The sequence below is a fragment of the Nilaparvata lugens genome, chromosome 1 (genome assembly GCF_014356525.2).
Source record: "Nilaparvata lugens isolate BPH chromosome 1, ASM1435652v1, whole genome shotgun sequence".
NCBI lineage: Eukaryota > Metazoa > Arthropoda > Insecta > Hemiptera > Delphacidae > Nilaparvata > Nilaparvata lugens.
The window spans coordinates 33,135,006-33,158,196 of NC_052504.1; the positions used below are offsets into that span (position 1 = coordinate 33,135,006).

At 34.6% G+C, this 23,191-nt stretch overlaps 1 protein-coding gene and 1 long non-coding RNA gene across 2 annotated transcripts in view; one reads left to right on the forward strand and one right to left on the reverse strand.

Moving 5' to 3' along the window:
* The window catches only part of LOC111049937 (atrial natriuretic peptide-converting enzyme), a 122,064-nt gene that overhangs the window by 38,416 nt on the left and 60,457 nt on the right, over positions 1-23,191 (reverse strand). The gene's annotated exons all lie outside the window — the stretch shown is intronic.
* LOC120350935 lies at positions 6,927-19,939 on the forward strand. Its single transcript, XR_005571110.1, has 3 exons — positions 6,927-7,518; positions 8,348-9,141; positions 19,881-19,939. It is a non-coding gene; the product is annotated as an uncharacterized LOC120350935 (long non-coding RNA).

The following is a 23,191-nucleotide window of genomic DNA, read 5'->3' on the forward strand; positions in this document are numbered from 1 at the left end:
AATGATTGCGAATACATTATAAGCGTTCCAAACTCTCAATCGGAATCATTCGTTCTCGTTTACAAGCATCAATCTTGACGTGATTTACAAGCTAATAGCAGGTTATATTCATATTTCTCCAAATTGTTTCCAAAACAACTCTGTCAACACAGAAATATATTCTCCTCAATACATTTGCTTGAGAAGCACATTATTTATTAAGTAATTTGAGCTCTGAATGGATCAATATTCCACTAATCACAACCATTCTTTTAGTCCCAAATTTATTTCAAATTTGATCATCTTGACAATCTCAACAAGTTATGGAATATGAATTATTTGATTAAGTAGGGCCATTTACACTTCAGAATAATATTAGACATATTATTCAAGGAGGAATACTAAAAAACGTTTTTCAATGAAATTATTCGAAATAAAATTTGATTGATTATAATTATACAATCGTCTTGGATGTTGAGATTATTTCAAATATGGATGAGAAAACATACTCGATCAACAACTTGAGAATATAATAAAGAGGATTACAGTGAAAAATAAAGGCAAACTATAAATATATTTCTACTAAGGAAGATGCTCACAAGAGCTTGTGTGCTGGTAGGAAATTAGGGTTGGGAGCTCACCTCAGCCTGTCACCCCTCCAACTGGATTACCGAGAGCACGTCAGATATCTCAACAATAAGATATTATACTGTAGGGTCAATTAATTGTTCTCAGACGAAGAAATAATACAGAAAATAGTGTTGAAAATAGCAGAAACGTGTTGACAGATAGTAGTGGGGAATTATGTAAATGTACATTTTTAATAGATGGATGCACTCACAAAGTGGATTTGATATGTCGTTTGCCGACTCTTGAAATCTGATTGCATAATATGAATAGCTTAAATATAATGGCAGTGGACGGAAAAGTATCAAGGATCAGTCTTCGTTCAGAATGAAAATTTGTCACCACATCATAGAAGGGATTTTTTATCGTACCAAGCTCGACTGTGATCACGGTCACGATTATTAATTTTGTGAACAGGGATGCTGGAGAAGCTGAACAGCATGAAGAAGCATTATTCTCCTTGCCTTTCATAGTTCAGTCAGCAGCAATTACTAATGCTCGTTATTCTCAGCCTTCGAAAATTGGTGACGTGTATGCGATAAGGCTCTTCTAGTGAGAACACTTCGATCAGCGTAAATTCCAATCGTATACTCTTCGGCGTATATATTATTATTGTGTTGCGTCCTTCGTATTGTAATTGATGCGCCTTCGCCTACTCAGTGACTGAGAGGAAAGCAAAAGTCAAACTCAAATCGGTGGGGGTAGGGGGATAGCGAAAACAAATTACCAACCACATAATAGATAGATATCGACACACAGGCTTAAAGTTGAGCCTCGGGGAAAGGTCAATGCCGTAAACCTCTTGGGGAGGAAAAGCCGAGTGAGTAGCAGCACAGGCAGCAGACAACTGTACTTTGTCTTGAATTCTCCAGTTTTATGACGCGACTGCTAGCTCCAAGATGAGCTATCGAAGCATAGTAACCTGTTGCATTATCGACCCACCTATCACAAATTATACTTTAATAGTTCAGCTTCACCCGCTGATTATGCACGGATAGGACGGTGGCAGTTATCTCAGAAATAACAGCGATATCTTACTGTAGTTAGCAATATTTACGGGTGAATGTACAAGTACGAGAGTATTGTAATAATTTTGATGCCTGTGGAACTGCTAGGCAAGTTTTTCAGTTGATTTCTATGAGTTACCTTTTGGCATGCCAAGATATCGGTAAGCTTAACATTCAAAATTGTTACACACTACTTCCGTTTGCTATAAGGAACGCAAATCAATGATAACGGATTGGAATTTCCAATGTATGAGGATAAAAAGTTTTACATCACTACTTTTGCTCCATTCACCTTGTCTTTCTCCTCTGCATGTGTAGTGGGTGGAAAATAAAATAGAGTACCAATAACTTATTTAACCAGTAAGTTCACTCACAGTTCTTTAGTGGAAATCGATGTAAGATATTGACTAAATCATAGAACTTATTGGTGTAAGGATCGACTTATATGATTCAGTACATAGATCACCACTCATAATCCATGGTTTTCCCCATATAAAATCAAAAATATTACCTTTCACAGCAAATCTGAATAACATTTCGGATAGTCTCAGTGAAGTTGTTTGAATGTTTCTTTTCGAACATGAGAAACAACCTGAGTTTGTATACAAAGAGAAGCTATTTGTAAAGAAGTAGACATTACAGTTGAAGATGCTGCTGATGCTAATGATCGTGATTTAACCGCAGTTCGTTTCGTGATGATGTTTATCGTCCGGTAGCTGACTATCAATGGATGCTAACATACAATTAAATGTCAATGCCATATAATAAGATGATGTCCATTTCCAAACAGCCTGCTGATGTTATACACCAACCATAGAATCCTAAACGCCGTTTTAGCTTTCCAATGCCTTAATTGATTGCTAGTTACATAGTGAGTGACGTTTTGCAACTACCAAGGAATAACAAGGGTTTAGTTTGTGAAACATCAAAGAAGCTAAATGATCTCAGCAGTGGGATAGATTGCACAAGAAGATAATCTACTCATTTATCAGCTCCAATATGGGCTATTAAATTCAAATATCATATCTTCAATGTCATAAAAACTGACCTGATACATTGTCGCAAACTACAGGCCGCATTTGTGTGAAATCTAGAAGATTTTATACTTTCCTTAAAGATTCCTCAAATAATGTAATCTTACTCAGTTTATTTATACGAGTAATCCTAATCCTCCATAGTATGAAAAAAGTCTTAGAAATTAAAAAGAAATTAGACACACATGAGTTTTTACGTTGGAAAAAATATGATGATAGTCAATATTGTTTGTTTGGGAAGCGTCTTGAATTTGCTCATCTGCAACTGAGAATCATCCCTACGTTTCCAACTTGGCTAATAGTGGCAATAACGGAGAAATGTACTTTTAACATACTCTTCAAGAGTAGAATATATACTGAGAGTAAATTCTAGTTCTGAGAAGAGTTAATACAAAACGAGGCTCAATATAGCAATACAACAATTAAATCACAATATTACAGTTCTAATCACAATTTAGTAATAGTTCAACTATGGTATATAGTTCAAGAGTTTTATGGTATATGGTTTCTTATTAAATTTTATGAAATTTGAAAAGCCAAAGCCGTTTACGCATCTGTAAAATCATTTAGAATTTTTAAAGAGACCAGTAATTCGAACATCATGAGCCCTTCGTGAGCCCATAGTTGAACTATTACTAAATTGTGATTAGAACTGTAAAATTGTGATTTAATTGTTGTATTGCTATATTGAGCGAATCCGAAATCAATAGTGACATACATTTTGAAAATTTCAACATCATATTCACACGTATTAAGTTCATGAGGCAAGAAGTAATGGGAAAACTATGAATGACAATAATGACAGTGACATTCATTACAAAAGCTTTTGAATCAATGGGAATCAAATTCTGGAGAATCTTGAAGCTAGACACCAAGACAAGCTGGATACATTTGAAACTGTCAACTCCAGGATTTTTAATCAATTATTACATAAAACTTATAAATGCAATCGAACAATTCGTTTTTGATTCTAGATGAAATCTATAACTTGCTGCTGTTACTCAAGGACTAAACTGAATTGTCTTTAAAACCACAACAACTCGTGCTCAAAATGAAAGAGTTCTCGAGGAAGCCGAGATCATTCCAAAATCTGTTTCAATCTTTCAATTAATATCTTATTATGAACACAATAATTATTACTCCATACTTGTAATTGTTAACAAATTTCTTCGTTGCAGCTATTTGAAGTTTATTATTTAATACTGCGGGTTCGTATTATTGTAATCAGGGAGATTATTAGTTCATTCCTGAATAATAAACATTTTATTGGTCGAAAAAAGTTTTTCTACATACTATGAATATCCAGGCAGATCAAGAATCACTTCCTTGGTGATGGTTCAAGGCTCGGCAGGCATGAAACTTTGGATTGGATGAAGCAACTATCAATGAATCAGTAATCAACTCAAACTCAATAAATGGGAAAGGACCTTTCTTGAATAGAAATAGGTTCTGTTCTTTAAATATGGATAAAAATTAAATGAAATTCAATGTTCAACATTAATTTCAACATTAAATGTCAATTTTGTAGAAGAAGGAATGGGAAAATTCACACTAAGTTATAATGTGTTGGGCATCTCTGTAAGTTCAATGATCTGGTGGAGTGGAGACGATGCTGAAGTTCTCTGATGGATGAATAGCTCTTGATTTATGAATCACAACCCTCTGACGCTCAAGTGAATCAAATCAAAATAGCCTCCAGAAAATAAGTATATTATTATATCTATCATTGTCAGTATTTTCAATACTCAAGCAAAGCAGCTTTAAACATGAAACTTCCATCGGAATAACATTGCAAGAATCCTGAGAAGAATGATTTACATGTTTTTATGAAAAATAATTTCCCATATAAAAACACGTTTTACCTGAAAAATGATTCATGGACAACATACTATAATATCTAATTCATACGCCAAAGAACAATCGCGTGTACAATTCCGTGCGTGAGCAATGATTGTTAACATTGTTTTCTACGAAATGAAGATTTGCTATCGTGTTTCACTTTGCTTCACTTCCTCTCATTTCATCAGCCAATGAAATAATCTAATAAATTATTTCATTTCTAGACTATCTTGAAGAAGTCTGAAGGGCATCAGCTGGAACTGATGATTTAACTTATATCCCTATGGGCATGTAACAACTGCAAATTTATAAAGTGTAGTTCAATTGTAGCAAATGTTTGATCAATTCGTTTTCATCTTTTGAAACATAATAGCGATGCATGAAGTGTTGCTTGATAACCTTTGACAGGTTATGAAAATCAGGAATAAATGTTTAAATGTTTAAATGTTTAAATGTTTAAATGTTTAAATGTTTAAATGTTTAAATGTTTAAATGTTAAATGTTTAATGTTAAATGTTTAAATGTTTAAATGTTTAAATGTTTAAATGTTTAAATGTGTAAATGTTTAAATGTTAAATGTTTAATGTTTAAATGTTAAATGTTTAAATGTTTGAATGTTTAAATGTTTAAATGTTTAAATGTTTAAATGTTTAAATGTTAATGTTTAAATGTTAAATGTTTAAATGTGTAAATGTTTAAATGTTTAAATGTTTAAATGTTTAAATGTTTAAATGTTTAAATGTGTAAATGTTTAAATGTTTAAATGTTTATATGTTGCGCATTTACGGTGAAACGCGGTAGTAGATTTTTATAAAATTTGCCAGGTATGTTCCTTTTTTAATTGCGCGTCCGTTTATATACAAGGTTTTTGGAAATTTTGCATTCCAAGGATAATATAAAGGGAAAGAGGAGCCTCCTTAATACGCCAATATTACCGTAAAAATCAGACTATAGAATTATTCATCATAAATCAGCTGACAAGTGATTACACAGATATGTGGAGAAGCCAGTCTATAGTTTCAATCAGGTACTTGTGGATGAGAATACTGCGTGAGGTCTACTGTTCACAGAACTACTAGTGGGAGGCCGGTGACAGTTCGCTAAGATTCTCAAAGATGGTCTCAAAGGATACCGAAATTCCTATCAGTAAACCTAGAGTGAGTAAACTTCACTTCCAATAAATTTTAGAACAGTTATTAGAAAATTCCATCGAACTATACTATTCCAACGAATAGAGCTATATTGATTTAATTATGTAATGACGCTGTCATTCAACCCTGTTTATGATTCTACTTGATTTTGTGAAAATGGCATACTTGAGAAATGTACAACAGCCAATGTACTCAAGGCATTTTGTTAAGCTTCGACAACCTTGCATGTTTCAATACATGACAAGTTTATGTATGAAATAATCATTAATCATTTATTGTCTATTATCGTGCAATTGCTGATGATGAATTACGGGTAATGTCTCATGGTACAAATGAGAAACATTCCTTCAAAACAGAAGGAAGTAGCCTGATAGTCATTCACAGTATTTTATTTACGATGAACGTTTCTAGTTTTGTCAGAAAGAGAAAGGCCATTAGACACTAAATAATAACAGCGGACAGCAATTACTGAGTTCAATCGATCGTTTATTATGAACTTGTATTTATTCCGAATCAACTATTAACAGATCAACAGGTATTGACTATTTTTCAGGCCGTTATTTCTACTAAAGATCATTTTTTTCGATTTCCTTGTCAGTTATTTATCCTTTTAAAATTCTTATCGAAGTAGCTGGAAATTTAAAAAAAATGTGAAATGTGAAATTTGAATGTGAAACATTCATTTTTCTTGAGAAACTTATTGGTGGAACTCGACTCCCAATAATTTATTGTGGATGTTTGATAAATGAGTGGAAAATATTTTTTTTGGCTTTCTTATTCGTAAATTGCTTCCAGATTGTCAGTGCTGAGTTGACCACATTGGTTCGCACCAATATATTGGCTACATCTCATGAAAAATCGATACAAAGAAGCATCAAATCACGATAAAATTAATTCACCTACCCTCTTCTCTTTGTAACAAGCTTTCTAAACCACTTCTATTCAATTGTCGGTTACCAACAAGCACTATATAGATCAGATCGTTTCTTTGCCAAGAGAAGAGTCTGGAAAGCATTATTTTCGCTGGCACTCCAGTTCGACGCCACAAAATATGTAAGCATAAATAACGACAATTGAGTACACAGTATTGGACAATAAATTTCATCACACTAGGCTATTCATGAAACAACACCATTCAAGTAACATTTGACTCATTCCTATTGTTTTCTATTGTCCTCCCATTAATATTCAGCTGCTTGACCTCAAGTGCTTATTGGCGGTTGAAAATAATGTTTATATAGTTGGGAGACGAGTATTTATTGTTGGTTGTTTTGGAGTAGGCGGGAGGGCGGTCGGACACTCATGTGCTGCTTTGTCTAGTTTGCAATCAGCTAGTCAATTCGTCGTTGTCGTTCCTGTCCAAGACCAACTCGATGATTTCCCAATCTTGAAAATAAACAGACAACATACAAACGCCAAACTGTGTAATTTAAGAGCATCGTTACATAATCAATCATCCATAGTATCAGAGGAAATCTGAATATTTAGTAATGAATCAAGTAAATGTAGTGTATTCGTTATAAACAGTGTGAAACTTGGTTGAATAAATTCTTTAAATGTGATTGAAAGAATTAAAGTAATTTGTCGATCGTGGAAGAAATAATTGAATTTTTGTACTAGTTCCGTTGAACAAAAAACGAAGTGAATCTGCGAATAACATTATTTGTGAAATAGATTCATTTTTAACAACATGTTTGTACATGTAAGTTCAGAGGGTAGTGTAATTCGAACACACGAGGCAAATACAACGGTGATAGTATCAAAATATATCAGACTTACATATTATCAGTTTGATTGTTTCATGTGTCCAGAGTTTATACACATAGCAGAGTATGAGATTGGCTGATCCTTTGGCTGATTGGGTTTCAACCTGATCATCAGGTATTCATCATCTGTTTTAGTTATCATAAATCAAGAAAGTCCTCTCTTCAGATTGCGTTGTTGTTAGATTCAGGTTTATTTGATTCTTTTTTCTTGAGTTTGATAGCAAGATTTATAAGACCTCTTCTTTTTTAAAATTAAGAATCTTCACTCTCCAATCATAATGTGAATGTTCACATAATAAAAATGAGTTTCATAGCTTATTAAATTGATAATAGAATGAATGTGATTCTGGTTATCTTAGAAGTTCCCGATATCATTTAAACAATTTAAACATAAATGTGTAGTTAGAGGTATCGTTTCGAAAAAGTTTTTGTTTAGTGTCTCTTCATTCCATGTTTTGAATCAAGAGACATTTTTTTCCTTATGATAACCCATTTTAGTCACTTCAAGTTGGAACGGAACTCAGTTTCTCAATATTTCTTGAACCAATTTATAAAAGTTATTCTTATACAGATAAAATTGACCACAGTAATAACGTTGTTCCTCTGCATTAAGAAGATTGATAACAGATGGAGTAAAAGTGGAAAAATTACGTGAATTGTAGGCATTTATCCTATTCATATCTTACGCAAATAATATTGATCGATCCTATTCATATCTTACGTACCTACGCAAATAATATTGATCGATAAAAATATATTCGATTGAACAAACCCATGATTTTTCACTTTTCGGATTGTTTTTTTATTCAAATGTGAATCAATCACTGAATAAACGAACTTGGCCTATTGTTCTCGTAAAAGCGCCATTTTGGCCAGCCTCCAAAATGTAAAACATGAGTATTTGTTGACGGTTCACTAATCAATAGTATTTATGTATGTTACAGATTCTGTATTTCCATACATGTCACAGATGGACTACAGAGATAATAAATAGATTCAGTCAGAACGAGTTACTGTTTTCAGAACAGAGCTGTTAAGTTTATCGATTTGATCGACCCACGCGGGTTTTGCGATTCTTTGATCACGAAATAAATCTGCATGCTGCCTGCCAATAATGACAATGCCTGTCATTCCAAGGTGGTCTCGGACTTGGTCTTGACAGGCAGGCTCAGTCGCAAAGAACACGTGAGAAGATCGAGACATCTGTGGAGATACAGCAGCAGCAGCGGCAGCAGCAGCAGCAGCAGAAGCAACACCTTCTCACAATGAATCATGCGCTAAATCTGGACAATATAAGGCATTGGAACTGGGTTAAACTGTTGCATTGACCTATCGAACTGACAATGATTCACAATATATTGTTGATTTGACACTTTTCCTATAAATTTTAAGATTATAGCCCATTCATATCTATAATAAGGTAACTTGGAATATTAGTTCATTTGCCGTGACGAACATTGTTTTATTCCACGATGAATGTCGAATGAGGGCTGACAATGTTTCTATTGTTGTACATGTAAAAATTACATTATTCTTAAATCTCAAATAAAATATTTGTTTGAAAGTTGCAAATGATTTCTATTGTACGTAGTATCTATGAGTTTGTGAACTGTTATTTCATATTTTCACTAGTTATTGGATGGAACAAGCTACAGTCAATAACAACAGAAGAGTCTCCAATCTACTGTAGACGAGAGATTCATGAATCTGGTATCTACATTACTGTCTGTCTTTAGTGGTCGGTTTCTTTTTCCAAGTAATAATTATCTTATCAAAGCTGGTTTTTTCAAATGCCAATTCAAATAATACCATAGAATTGTGTATTATTCATTGTTTTGAAAGTGTACTTGACACTATTTCTGAAACTTCTTGTATCTGAATTACAATAGCAATCAACTATACGCCGTTATTGTTGAAAGCTCCAAAACGTCGCGTTGGTCGATTGCTTCAGTAATATTGCGATTTTCCTTTCGAATTTTAACCGATATACTACGCCGTTACTTCAATTTATTCAATTTGAGAATCCTAAAAGCATTGCAATATCCACGCAAAGTTAAACATTACCAATTTAGAGAGAGAATGACGATGATACTATTATAATTGAAATCACTACTGAAAACCGAAAAAGTTTTTTTTATTTATTGAGTAAAAAAATTTGAGAGGATTTTCTATGGAAATATTGTAATAAAAGTTTAGTCCAATCGAACCAACTGTTTTCTTGTAGATATCTTCTCTCTCATGAAATCATTAAATGAATATTCCAAACCAATCCGAGGGGGATCTCTCAAATTCATTGGAGCATTTTGCTGATCTTAGAAGCATCTGGTTCACGTTCATCTGTTTTGCGAATGCTAGTTATATTTATGTGACAGTATGTAACAGTCAAGTATATGACAATAGTAAACTATATTGGGTCAAAGTGTCAAAAAGGAGTTGAAATTAGAGTCATGTAGATTAAAAAAAAGTAATGAAACAAAAAATGATTGAAACCTACACAAATGAATGTGCAAAATAATGCAAATAGAGCGCTTCAGATGCAAAGATTAACTCAATTGGTTAAATTACTTCATTTTGGTCAGAAGTTTATCTGTTATTTTACGAACGTAATGGAGCAAATTGATCAATTTATTAAACAAAAAAAAAAGATATATTATTATCAGCTGGATTAACATTGAATACATCATTAACCAGGATTCATTATCAGTTTTCTGTTGTGTGGCATTACATTTGCTTAACGTATAAGCTAATAAAGATCTGGCTCTGGATATATTCCATGTTATAATTATGTCATAGATATAATTATGTCATATGTTGCTAATAATAGAAATTATGAAGATGGTGATGCAACAGACGACCCCCCTTGCAAAAATTTGAGAAGTGGAATTGAAGAAAACATACGACTTTACGTCATGTATAGTCTTAACATATTTTTTATGATAACACTTCATTTAAACCTAATTGACAAGGCAATAATCAATAAAACTGTTCTTGTACTGACATTTGACACTAGAGATAAATTGGCTTCTCACAGCTTTGTTTTGCTGCGTGTTATTGAGTATCTAAATTGTTCAGCATTCAACTTAGACGACGGTTCCTGAAAGGAATAAAGTGGAAAATTAACAAATCACCTGACACATTCATAATGATTGCACACCCTGGGGTGCTGTGTGCAAACGTATGTGAGGTGTGTGGAGTTCTGCATTATCGGAGGCATTATCTTCTGACAAACTTTCCCAATAAATGATATTCATCTGTAACTGCCGTTCAAATTTTAGCAAGTCTAATCGTCATTGGTGATCGTGTTATTTCGTCAAATTAATAGTGTGAAACGCGAAATTACATCTTATCGCGGCCAATAGATTACCAGGCAGTAGGTTATACTAGAGAGAAATTGCGGAAGTCTTCCCGCTAAGTCCGTCCATCGCTCGTTACCGTGACAACCAGTTTGTATACGTGATTTTATCTCCGGAATACGTTACTGTTACTCACAGAATACTGCACAAGCTACAACACTAATAAAACAAATAACAGTCGTGATACAAAGCGTCGAACTTTGACCCGATATAATTATCCCTTATACTTAATTCGAGCTCATCTTCCTTCTCCAACCATGATAACTCTCTCACTCCTTCTCTCTCCCACTAAGGCTTTTTCTCTTGCAACTATGTGCTCTGATACTTTCAATTTCTCTAAAGACCATTCAGTCTGGAGAAACAAAATAACGTAATAATACACTATCACGAAAAAGTACGTCGCAACATTCTCGTAACGATCAGACTCTTCTCTTCTCTACTCACTTTGTCTTAATCCTATTCATCCCATTTTTTCATTCTTCTGGTATTTCATATTTTCTCCGCTGGCAAAACTGGAAGATCATCTCCTCCTCTTTGCTCTTTCACAACAACGCCTGTGAAAATATTCGTTTAAATTCGTTGAAGAGGTTCTCCTTGACTGGCTCAACGTCCGTCTCAAAAACAAATTTTTATGCAATTTCTCTTCTGGTAGTATAACTAAGTGTTCTGACCCATACTGACCCGGAAACTTCCCATTCTCTGAATGAGAGCAAAAACGTATGCAATCATCTTCTCGCAAACATAATTCAATAAATGTGAAAAATATGTTGCATAATAACCTCCTTCAATTAAACTGAAATAGCTAATAGCCAACTGGATGTGACACTATTATAGTCAATAGGGTTAGTGCACATTAGACGAAATACGTGGATTTTTTCTATGGTGATCTTTGAGGGTTCATATTTCTGGTGCCAGTGATGCCAATAGTATCCGTTTTGTGAGTGGGTGATGATTCTAATTTTAATTACTGTGATGAGCTATGTCACGTCAGATAACAGACAAAAGTGTTGTAGTCGAACCTACCAGACTAGCTGCTTGATTACGAGTCAAGCCAAAGCCTGGCTTAAGAGTCTGGGTGAGCCGAATTTGTGACGCTCTAACCACACTGACAATTTCAAGTTACGGTTTCCATTGGCTTACTCATCTCTGGTGATGCGGAAGCCAAAAGGTTGGCTGCCTGGCGCACACCACAAGACAAATTTGGTAATCTGACAATAAATTATTGAAGCGAGCTCTGTTCATTTAGTCATATTCTATAAGGAGGACAGAATTTATTTGGTAGTTTGTCTGTCAGTTAAAGCTAAATGAGAACTTTTCAAGCAAGATTATTAGACTATTAAGAAACATATCTTATTGGTTGAGTAACACTATTGCAACATAGTAAAAGAATTGATAGACTTACGTACACGTGAACTTCCTGACTCTCCACCCACTTACCTATAGAACGAACAAAATGGAATGAACTTTAGTGAGCGATAGCTAAAAAGAAATCTGAAATGATACTCCAAACTCATTGACAGAGATTTTTAAGATTTTTTTTTCCTCCACAAAACAATGCAGGAGTGGAGAATAACGAGCTATTGACAATTTTAGAATGTTACATTTTCATGAAACTAGACTTCAGTTCATTTCAATATGGGAGAGTGATTACAGTTGTCATCAATGAATGTAATGATTTATTTTGTGATGAAAACAAGGTTCAATAACCTTGCTGATCAGTATATTATCACTTTTGTGCTATAAATTGTCTCTAGATATGGAATATTCTGCTAATTGATCAGTTTTTCACACTCATCAATGATTTAGAGGATCAGTTCTCATAGATTAGAGAGAATTATCGACTAGTGCATGATTTATTATGGAATATTCTGAAGGTTTGGAGAGAAAGGGATATTGAATTAACAAAGGGAATTGGGAATTAGTACTTCTACTACTACCAATGGCCCTTGAGACATTTGTTACTAGAGATTATGATACATTAATGAGCCTAGATCAACTTATTAGAATTGGCTATCTCAGATCGAAATGAAATTGCTAAAAAATAGTAAGCCACAAGTGTTATTATCATGAACACAATAATTAACTAATATAGCACATAGCTCATAGCACACAGCACCAAGTTGATAAGCCATTGCACTATTATAGCCTCCCTAGCTAGAGAGTAAAGACTAAAGATCGACTCTACATTTATCACAAAACATTTTCGAACCTCACTTGGAAGTGGATTTATACATTGCTTAGTTGAGAATCTTGTACCCAAACTATTTATAGTCTGAGGATTTGTCTGTTGGTACAATATGCTAATTCGACTACTTCCAGCATTTCGGTTTCTATGCCACTGTGTTATTGTTTTACAATATTGCTTCTCTTATTTATGACGGCTTCGATGTAACTTGAAAATCTTGTAGCGCCATAATTTTGACTCTCAAGCTGAGGAAGCAGCGCAGAGTAGGTGGGTCCTCCTTTGTTGTGTTGGCCGCATCATCGGAGGTTACAAAAACTTGTATTTTAATTCCGAGTCACCCGGACGAAGAGAGGAGTGAGAAAGAGAGGCAAAGGAGAGAGAAAGAGAAGAGTACAGAAGCTGTTTCGTCACACGCGAGCCGCGACCTTGTCCCTCGTTAGTGGTGAGAGAGAGGATCGAGGAGATAGGATTGAAAGATAGGCTGGGATTGATGAAGAGAGCGAGAGGGAAGATGATTGTAGGTGGATCAAGTGGGGAGAAAGCATTCACGAAACTGTCTTCCGCTTTCTTAACGCCCTCTCAAGGACTCCGGAGACAGTTTTCCGGCCGTCGCCCGTTTCAAAATGCGAACCGTCTCGGATTACGCGTCGGGTCTGGTGGCTTCTTTGCTCAACTAACCGAGCGGTAATCGCCAGAGCTCAACCGACATTATTATCAAATATTATAGAGAGAATCCAGAGAATCATTTCAGTGTCCAATCAACTTTCTTCCCTATTATTTTCAGTTGATTGGATTAGGAGGCGAATTATTCTATGGTATCTGTAGTCTGTTAGTAAAGGAAGGAAATTCATTACTATCGTAAGACGAAATCCATTACTGAGACAGAAGACCAATCGTCATTCTCCAATAGTCAATTGCATTATCAAGTAGGCCTTTAACACCAACTTCGGTGTTTAGTTTTTACTTATCGTATACTGCAAAATTCCAAATTTCAGTAGCATGTCGAAGCTTTATCGAACGAAATTTCATCGTCCAAAGTTCGTCCAAAATCGATGTGCATGAAGACGCCGCTATGGTATCATGAGCCACAGTCTTCACGATCACTGATCGAACACTACACGGCGGTAGTGTTTAGTCGAGACAAGAGACGACCCACTACACGGCGTTCGGTAAATATCGTTTGATCGATGTGTTTGTAATAACACATTCATTTCTTTGTCCCATCACTGGAATTTGGACGTTCGATTTTTTATCGTACGACCAAAATCGATGTGGGTGTAGCTAGCCTGAGTGTCAATATATTATATAATTTTACAATATGGAAAAATGAATCAAACGATTGATGATAAGGTTTGCTAGTTTATCATGAACAATGATGAGTTTGATAAAACAACACTTCTCCACAAAGCAGAAAGATATGTTAAGTTTTAGAATTGTGTTTCATTGATCGAGAAGAGACTAATGAATAAAAATGTGCTTCGCTTTCATCCAAAGTTTACATATTTTCATTTAACGCTTCACTTTTTGTAAAATTCATTTTAAAATTTATTTATTTTGAAGTATAACCTCACATAAAATATAATATTTGGTTGCCTCATCTCTGGTATAACTTATAAGAACAATAAGAGTATCTTGAGTATCATCATTGTACGCATCAATCTCATTCAAATGTAAAATTCATAGTATTTCAAGCATTCAAACTTACTTTCTATTCCAATTTGCATCCGTGAAAACATAATTCCCTCAATACACTGCTTTTTGGAAACTCTCTTTCTTTGATTTGCGGAAATTAATCATTTCAGATTCTCTTTAAAAAGTTATTAGTTATCAAAGGAATACAATTTTGACTAGATGTTGTTTTTGCGATAATCATTGATGATTAGCATGCAAATTTTCTATATTAATTCTCCAATCTATAATCAGTTATTCCGGAAATACAGACTAATATTTGTCTTTTTCATGCTCTGATAGAATTCCAAATGGCGGAACACTCAATTTGCAAGTTGGTATAAATTATTCCTATATTTGCATGTAATGAGACACATACTTGATGTTATTACATGTTGGTTGTGAGTAGCATCAGTGTATGCCTACTGCAACTGATAAGTGGAAACTGCAACTGCTAGAGACGTGATAATTAGCAATAGTTACTCCGGAACAGCGAAGAGTGACGAGCAGTGGTGAACCGGTAGCCAGGTTGAACCGTTGGGAATGTGAATAGTAATCGTGTCATTGATAGGTGAATAATAATTAGAAACTAGCATGAAGAAGGAGAAAATGATATCTCATCGATCAGAAAGGCCGGTTGAGATTTCTTTTCTGTTGATCGAATTTATAATATTACGTTTCCCGTAACTTTTAAAGGAAGAAGAAGAAGATATCGTTTACAGTGCAGGGACACCATCACCCAACAGCAAAAATAAACCGCTTTCACCAAGGCTTCGTGCTATTTTTAGACTTCATTTCAAATCGGATTTGAAGTCTGAAAGTGTTTAGTTTGTTGTACTTGACAAGGGAACCATACCTGTTCCTTCTCTCCGACAACTTTACGAGCAAAATGTATGCATCTCGTTGTTGGAAACTGCATTCGAAATAATGTATGCATACCATACGGCGCTCCAACTCCTCCCCCTTCCATAACACCCCCCTCGAAATCGTAAATTCCTTTTTTATCTCACGCTCACACAATGATATAAGTGCTCGCGAAATTAACTCACTCACACACACTCGCATATCTCTAGAAGCAGAGCACTACATTATATCCCTTTGTATGAGTGCAATATAATAAGTTTAGTAACAAATAGCATTGTTGAGCAGACTTCACCATTGTGCAATGATCGAACTGCTGGAGTAAATTCCTTCAAGTGGGTGTAGAGTCAGTTGTAGCAAGAATACTCTACTATAATCCCGGAGTTCATGAATCTGGAAGTAGAGTTCTCTTGAGAATTAAAAATATAGTTCACTCTGTTATTGTTTTATCACGAAGTTGAAGTAGAACTAAAAGCGCTCTGTACATGTGTGTTTGACTGGAGAACACTGGTGGCCAGCACCAGTTATAGTCATCACTTCCTGGTGATTTGGAATCCACCTGAAGCTGTTGGTTGATCCTTCCATTATCATACTTCTGTCAATGCAAAAGGGTAGAGCTTTTATGAGTATCTAATGAAGCAACCACAGCATTCATTGCACCTTATATATGGAGAACTCTTTGCAAATACTTCAACTAGGTAGATGGTAACTGACAGATTATGATAATACCCAATAATATATGAGGTAGAGATTCAACACTTATGAAAGGAAAAGTTTATAAGGCCTCTTTCACACGATAGGAGACGTGCAACTTGAACACTGAACAGTGTTCACGTTTTTTGTCGAAGCACATTGAGTCCAATCGTGTCTTTCACATGGTGATCCCGAGCCAGGAGCCTCCTTTTGTCACGTCTTTTCCCCTCGAGGCAAGCAGAAACCTGATTTGATCCAGATACTAGCGGACAAATCGCCGCATTCACATGAGGATCCTATGCCTCTCCGATCATCACTTTTTCTCAAAATCTATCTTTCTTGAAAATGGAGATAAAAAGAGTCTGATTTCTGATTTGGATTCAGCGACCCCAAATTCTATAAAGCGTAAGTCCCGTTTTCGAGAATATCTGAAAACAAGGAAGTTATGGTTGTTTTTAATAAAGCTTCCTATTATCAAATAAATTATACAGTAAAAACGAACAGATACTGTACTATACAGTAAGGTAGTATAATACAACTTACACTGTATCCGTGTAGGAAATTTGGTGGGATATTTATCTTGATTTCTGAAAATACCCAAAAATAAGGGAGTAAGATAACTTTGAAAAACCAACGTTTTCCTGCCGATTGACAAAACAGATTAAAAATTATTCTAAGATATATTATGTCTTACACTAAAAACGTGTAACAGATATCCAGATCACTATTCAAGCTAACAAGCTTTTCATAAATTTGTTTGTCTCCCATGGCAGTAGGTTTGCGCCCGACGTTTTCACTTAAACATTTCTGTGATAATCAATAAATTGTGATAGAACACATTATCGTATTGATCTTCTAAATCCAGTTACATGCATGCACATCGATTTTAGTAAAATTGATTTTTTACCGTTCCTATGAATTCTAGGTACCGGTATTCATTATCCACCCAGCAGTTCTAATACAAACACAGACATCAGTTTCGTTTTACTTGGAATGGAATAACATTTTTTATTCTTACAATTCCAATTATTACCATGGGTCATATATATTATTACATAGTAGTTCCACGTCACATTACAGGAACTTCTTTTTATTGTATCATTTTTATTTGTTTCACTTTGTGAAGGATTCACTGTCATGACTCATGATGGCCTCAACACGTCACAGTCATTAATTAGATTGAAACTTAATCAATGTAGGCCTATAGTATTCTCAAGTTTTTTTCTTCTCTGAGCCTATGCGATTTTTGTATAATAGGTATAGCTTCTTTAGCATTATTATTTCTAGCAATCTAATTTTTTCTTTAGCATTATCAATTGTATATTAATTCATATACTGACTTGAATTGAAGCAGAATAAGTTAATAAACTGCAACTCACTGCCAACACACAAGGAATCTTACAGTGGCAGTGCCAAGTATCACAGTGATGTTATTGTTGCACTCAAAATTACAATCACTGTTATTTATATTGTATTGTAAAAATATGTATTTGTAATTTTTGGCAATAGATTCAATTCAATTCAAGATCGATTCAGATTAGCACAATGTTTATACTGTATATTCATAATAGATTTTTCTGATTGATGCAAAGAAATAGAGTCAATAATTACTAGGAATTTGAAGTGATATTCAACTATTTGAACCTGAATTAGATTGTTGAATGACAATTGAAATTCAGTGAAGTTTACTGTACAAGATTCCTTTTCCTCGTATTTTATTGGGTGATGAGTGGAGATGATTTCTGATTTTATATTTGGATTAATCTTTTAAAAGTTTAATTTTTTTCTGAAAACTAGAACTTTTAAACATTAAAAATGTTCATGTTTAAACTTTTCAGGTTTTTAAAAACTTCTTAAAACCTTTGTCTGTCCCTTCGTGAGACAGTGGTATTATTATCTTAGAACGTTTACTATAAATATAATCATATGATAAGGGAAAGGTATATTAAAAACAGCTGTAACTCCCTTGTTTTCGGGTATTTTTGAAAATGGGACTTACGTTTTAAAGAATTTGGTGTCGCTGAATCCAAATCCGAAATAAGAAATCTTCCATCTATATTTTTAAGGAAGTTAGACTTTGAGAAGAAGTGATGAGTCATACTTTGAGCGAACGTCGGCTTAATTGTAAGATCCCCATGTGAACGCAAAGGAGAGCTACAAAATATGAAATATGATCTTCCGCAATATGATCTTCAGGAGACGGTTTTCTGCCGTGTGAAACTGGCCTAACTGTACAATTATTTTGAAGATTGTAAGAGTATTTACCTCTAACCAATATGATATCTATGGTATCTATAGAATATACCAATAATGGTATATTGGCTAACTAATGTACTGTACATGACAGGTGTACAGATTTTTAAGAGAAAAAATGGTAAGCTGGAAGGGAAGAGAAGAAAACTTTGTTGAAAACATTATTTCGAGAAAATTGAGATCTTGATCCCTGAAACAAACTACTCAATTAACATGGATTATACAAGTTATGTATATAATATAAAAATCTGGTGTGGCGCACTCACACAACTTTCCTTGCCGTTATGAAAATTTATCACCTGACGCTAGTGTACACGCGCATCACAAGTCTACTATTCGAAGATCTGCCAGCTGGTGACAGGACAATTACGCTGGAGACACACGAAGTCTGCTATCTCTTCATAGTGAATGATTTAATAGAATCAACAGTTGCCAACAGTTTGCATTATTGAAAAAACACGAATTTCGAGCTTATTTCCAATTTTAGGTAAAAATGTAACTGAACTTTAATTGCAGAGATTTTTATGCTCAATCTTTTCCACTTAAATTTTTTTGTTTAAATTGTATCTGAAGCCTGATAATTGGGAATCTAAAATCACGCTTTGCATTGATGGGGCGGAGCTCCTGGAATTTTTACAGATATGGGACTTGTGGCAGTTGATAGAACTTATCAATGACTATTTTAGGTATAAATTTGATCGAAATCGTTGGAGCCTTTTTTCGAGAAAATCGCGAAAAACCCTGTTTTTGACAACATTTTCGTCATTTTAGCCGCCATCTTGAATTGGATTTGTTCGAAATTGTTCGTGTCGGATCCTTATAGGGGAAGGCCCTTAAGTTCCAAATTTCAAGTCGTTCCGTTAATTGGGAGATGAGATATCGTGTACACAGACGCACATACACACACACACACACACACACACACACACACACACACACACACACATACAGACAGACCAATAAATTTAGAAATTGAGGTACCTTAATTTTTTTCGGAAAGCAATACTTTCCTTACCTATGGTAATAGGGCAACGAAAGTAATAATACAGAGTTAGATTCTTCTTCTAAACGGATTAATTAGATCAAAATCTACTCTGAGAGCATGGTGCAAATAGTGAATCTACAAAGCTATTGGCAATGATTTCTGTCCAATGGTGAAGACCAAAACTTTCGAATTTTAAGAATTGAATTCCAAGATGATAAATAAATTTCAATTCTGCGTTTGATAGAATCCAAAAAATTTGAGGAAAAATGTGTGTGTTTCAGTATTTTTCACAAGATGATAGAAAATGCATAACAATCTAATAAATACAATCTATTCAAAATAATAATTGAAATTCCTGTTTGCATGAAAAAGTGGAAGCTTGCGAGAAATGTACACAGTTCATGATGGACTTCAATTTGTAAATGTATGCAAATGTATTCAGTTTGTGAGGTAGCAATTTGATTTATCGTTTGTTGCAGACGAATCGAAGGAGGCACTTATGTCAACGCAGCATCAATGCTACCACGACAGGCTTGTGCAATCAATTCAAGGCAGGAAATTATTTCTGACTTGTTGAATTTATTCATTCTTGCATTGCTAATCGTTTTGCTGGGAAACAACCCCGGCCGGTTGGATTGGACGTCACCGGGCGTCTAGGCTCTAGGTCCTTCTATTTATAATATATACATATGTTGTGTACTTGGCATTCTGGCCTTGTTCATTTACTCATGTCCGTGACCTAATGCTCATTATTGTTACAAGCAGGAACGAGCAACTTGGATTCAAAGTATACAAGTGAGACAGAGAACCTCTGAAAGTTATATCACGTGAATTCATGCATCACCTGTTCAGACTGGTCGGTTCATTACTGGTCACTGTTTTCTATGCATGAAGCAAGTCGCATTCAACAGTGTAATAATTTGAATGCTTTCATTGTCATCTCACGTTTTTCCTCTCTCTATCGACGCAATACATTGTCTTTCTCGCACTGATATAATATATTGTATCAGTAACATTCATCTCCACAGATTATTCACTTTATCAACCTCACAAAGTCGCCAAGGAATTTTTCTTACGGAATCTCATGATGCTTCGACCAATAAATCTTCTGGTCAGACAAAGCAATGGAGAGAAATCCACAGACTAGAAACCACTAGACAGTCTTGATCTGCGATCTATGATTCCACCTCTAGTATTCAACTGAATAGATTCATGATCTGATGGAAATTATTATCAATTTATTACGGTATCGTACGGTTTTATATAATAATTTTGATTAAGTAACTTGATAATTGAGTGAGAGCTCAAGTGAATGAATAAGTACCCTGTGTATGATTTTCCTTGCTTTGATGTCACTGTAGATTCATTGAGAACGTAATGCTCATGTATATATCCTGCATTAATTCTTGTAAGTTAATTGATTCATCTTTACGTGGTACAAACATTCAAGTGGAAAAGGTTTAAAACAGATTGTGATATGAATTGAAGTTTTGTAAAATTTATGTGGACAGCCCAGATTAAAGATTAAAGACAGTACAAAGATGGAGTCGAGTCCCGCTTGGTTTTGATCTGATTTATTAACATTAATAAACACGCTGTGTGAGCAAATATGAGACTATGCTTTACAATGATGAAAAGTATAAGGCTATGCGCACACCAGTTAGTCAAGACAAGACTAGTCACGTTTAGTCACGATACTTCACATAGTTGCTTATGGAGTCATGTCTGATTGCAATGACTAATCAGTGTGAGTTGCATCATAAGCAACTATGTGAAGTATTTTGACTAAACGTGTCTGATCATGTCTTATCTTGTCTTGACTAACTGGTGTGCGCCTAGCCTAACTACTGTAACTCATAACAACCAATTATGGAAAAAAGGTTGAAATCGTGGCATATTGAATAGAAATCAAGAGCAAAAATTTCCTCTATTCCATTATATTACAATGTGTGGCAGTAAGATATCAAGATAACACATCTTGATTCAACCCTTCCTCATACTCATTCTAATGCTGTTTAAATCGTGGAGAAAATTTATCGTCATAGCTCCGCCCAACAGCGGGATTTCTTTTTTTTTACTGAAATAGCAATTTAAGATCGTGTAGGATATACTGTTGGTTTATTCATACGATGTGTTTGAAAGCATCATATACACTTGAATGATAAACGGTTAGTTTATTCCAGAACTAAATAAAGCCTTATGCAACATTCTTGTTAGCTTGAGCGTCAATGTCTTGAGGTCTCACAAACAGTTGCTAATAAGAGATGCGTGCTTTTAGGCCACCCATCAGCCACTTCACGATCCAAGTTTTGGAATCGATAAGAATGCTGTTTACTTTGAAAAAAGTATAATTATACTATTTCACTCAGATGCGTTTACGAATCGACGAAAGTTGTAGAATGAACATTCCTAGATGGATTCAAGTTTCAACATCAAGATAAGTGGATTAGCATAATGGGTTTGAAGACACAAGAAACTTCTCATCTAAACTTTGAGTGTTTGAGAGAAAAGTATTTGTCCTGGAATACCGGCTAGCCAAGAAGTTGAATAAATTTACAAATTAACATAAACAATATTAGTTTCAATAGTAGAATCGAAGTATCAATGAGTCATATTTTTAATAAATTAACAATTCTGCTGAGATTCTTATTTTTGAAATGAATCAGAGACCAAGATCAATAATCAGTTCCAAAAAATTTCTCCAAATTCATGAAAAAAAAAATTAGTGGAAATAACTTATAAATAATCGAATAAATGTACTTGTTAATAACAAGTATAGAATGGATAACAGATCCTGAGGTCTATTCCATTACTATTTATTAATCACTAAAAAAGTATAATTTGGATTGATTTAAAATTCTCCTGGGCATCTTTCATGGACCATGGGAAAGCCAAGGAACAATTAGCTGTTCTGTCAGCACAGAAGTTAACGCCCAACAATTAAATTAGTTCCATTTAAGCTTTTAATTATTGGAAGTAGATGAAATCTGTGAAAACGAATCCATGAATGGGACCGCCGTGCCAACCCAGTTCCCATTACGGTCCGTACACATTGTGTAAAGGAAGCTCAACAATTACCAAACAAATCTCTGCTTGTACAGAATTAGGCGCTGAAGAAAGTAATATGAACAAATTAGTTGTAGTTCCGCAACGGTTACAGTGCTCAAAACGGTTATGTAATTAGCATAGAAGCACCATTGTTTCTAGCCGGAAATCCGATTTGGTTTTCCATCTGGATCCACGAAAATAGAATAGTTTCCTCGATAAATTCGTGAATATGTGAGGTTCCACTAATACCAGATCACGATCCAAAACAATTATATCCTCAATTGAAAAATTCATTAGAAAGTTGCTGAATTGGTAATTGGTACAAAAAGATTAAACTGGATTCAAAATACTATTCAGTAGTACTCTTGGAGATTCATTGTATTCTCCAGGAAATACGGTCCAATTATTTGCAATCTCAAATTATGATACCACCATTGATAACCGGTTCAAATCATTAGCAACTGATGCTGTATAACTAACAAAACAACTACCAATGCTCTGAAATGTTCACTACTAAACAAGTAGTGCTCTGCACATCGAATGAACACTGGTAAGAAATCGCAACACAACACATCGTACGAGATATTTCTCTCATAAAACGCGCTTTTAGAGAGAAGTCGGAAAATATCAAATCATAAGAATCAAATAATGGATTTGTATAAATTTGATAAATTCCATACCAAACCAATTTCCTGTATCCACGACGACAGTCTGTATTAGTCAATCTCAAGTATCAACTCTA